Below are 2,500 nucleotides of genomic sequence, written 5' to 3' on the forward strand. Positions count from 1 at the left end.
TTTTGGGGGACATTTTTGTAAATTTCATGATAATAAGTTGTAGATGCCTCCCTTTTTTTTTTTTTTTTTTTCAAAAATGTATTGTTTTCTGGATCAATCACCTGTTGACAGCGTGTGTATCCTCCAAGGTGTGGCTGCCCTCAGGCGTTTCCTCGTTTTTGTAGAGTGAAATCGACCTTAGCAATAAGGTCGATTTCAGTTTGGATATTAAGCCTACCTTGACTATGTTTTTTCCTCTGTAAGATCAGTTGTGCCTGAGTAAAGGGTCGAACTAGACGAAAGTGCTTGGCTATCTCGCTTATAATTTTTTTCCTTTGTGGCAAAAACTTTTATTTATACATAGCATCACGTTTTATATACTTCATGATCAAGTTATTCGTAAATTATATATATATATATATATATATATATATATATATATATATATATATATTTAAATATAATATATATATATATATATATATATATATATATTATATATATATATATATATATATATATATATATCTATATATAATAATTAGTTAAAATTAGGTCGATAACGACTGATGCCTCGAGTACAGCCTCGAGCTCGAAGGTGTTGCAAAGTTTGTAAACAGTGAATTCCTCAGGACGTCGGAACTAGACAGTCATAACACTGGTGATGAGTGCAAACTATTCAAATGACCTGGTTAGTCGAAATCATATGATCGTGACATCAAAAAATGCCGTCGTGTGTGTACGTCAGTGCACTAAATAGGGCGTGTACATAAGACATGGGAACGCACGCACATCAGAGTAGAAGAGTGTGCATATGTTAGTGAGCTCAATAGCGTGCGTAAGTTCATACGTCTATCAGAGCAAATGAATAGCAATATAATCCCCATGGGTAATTAGATGACAAACTCTAGTGGTGGTCGCTAGAGAGTTTGGAAAACCATGGAGGGTTGCTCAGGAGGTCCATCTGATATGGTAACTTGAAAAAAAAAGACTGAAAAAACTTTAGAACATTGAAGCGCAGAGAAATAATTAAAACGGTTTATGGGATAGTCATCCATTCTCTTTATTTACTTGGTATTTAACAATTGTAATTTCCTTAACAGATGGATTAAGTTTGCCACTACCAAAAATGTATTCTCTATTTGACATTAATCTGAAAGACTGAGGGGCTTTTTTTAAACAGGAGAATAGTGTGACAATTTTAATAATGGTGCCTGAATGAATTTTGGGATTTTAAACCCATTTTCTTTAATTTTCCTCAATAGATCTTTTTAGGGAAATAAAATATTCTATTTTCGGAATCTCCAGAGTTTGAATATTAGCCCAAATTCAATTATTGGCATGTTGCTGGGAGCAAAAGATGTTACGGTACCAGTTTAGGAATTCTGTCCTCAATCTAACCCCGGTCCATAGGACAGGTGTAACATATACGAGTATATATATATATATATATATATATATATATATATATATATATATATATAGATATATATATATATGAGCCCTTCATATGAAAATGCTACTAAGTCGTTGTGCCATAATTCTCTTATACAACAGATTTTTTTTTCTCAGGTCTTAATACAAATGAAATGGCAGAAAGTCAGTGAATGTTACTTATATCTAACACAGATTCACCGAATAACCTTTGCAATTTTAATTCTTTTGTTTTACTTGATGCTTACAAGTATTTACAAACATAAACTCTTAATTCAAGTTCAATGTTACTGACAGCGTAAAACTCTGTATCAATAAATGGCATTTATATTCCATAATGTTACTGAGTGAGAGAAAAAATCTTATCTTGTCACTCTAAAAGCCATTTAATTTTCGCTGAATATCTGGTGTCGAAGTATGAAGAGTTGCTGTTCGAAAGATAGTGATAAAGTCAATTTACCTATCATTTAAGTACATATGATAAGCAAAAACTGAGGTTGCTGTATTATATTTGTATAGGGCAACGTCAAGTGTCCTTTGTTTTCGTTGGATATATATATTGTTAACCAAGATGCTAAAATGCGAATAAAATAGAGTACATATAATAGGACATACAATATATATTGTAACAGGAAACGTTGGTCGTGAGATTACCGCCTGTCGAAATGTAGGTAAGTAGAAAATAACACTGCAGGAAGAATGAGAAAATGATGGAACATGTAGAAATTATATAATTAGTTTGCCAACTGACTCGTTATTTTGAGAAATGCTCAGGAGAGCGAGTTTGAAATTAAATTTCAAACTTCTGGTCAGTTTTTTTTATGATATTATTATTTTTTAAACTAGCTTATTTATCTGTTTGTTTGTACGTACATTTGATACACTTAGTAAAGAGTGTTATATTTTTATTATATAATTTAGTGTAATAAGAAATAAACAAATTATTTTAACATCATTTATAAACCCATGAATAAACAAAGATAAATCTTCACTCGCATCCTTTAGATCTTATACTTTCTCAGGTGTAGATATGTCTGGGTGTATCTCTTCCTATTAATCATGAAATGGCCGATCGAAGATTATTAAA

The sequence above is a fragment of the Macrobrachium nipponense genome, chromosome 27 (assembly GCF_015104395.2).
Source record: "Macrobrachium nipponense isolate FS-2020 chromosome 27, ASM1510439v2, whole genome shotgun sequence".
Classification (NCBI taxonomy): Eukaryota; Metazoa; Arthropoda; class Malacostraca; order Decapoda; family Palaemonidae; genus Macrobrachium; species Macrobrachium nipponense.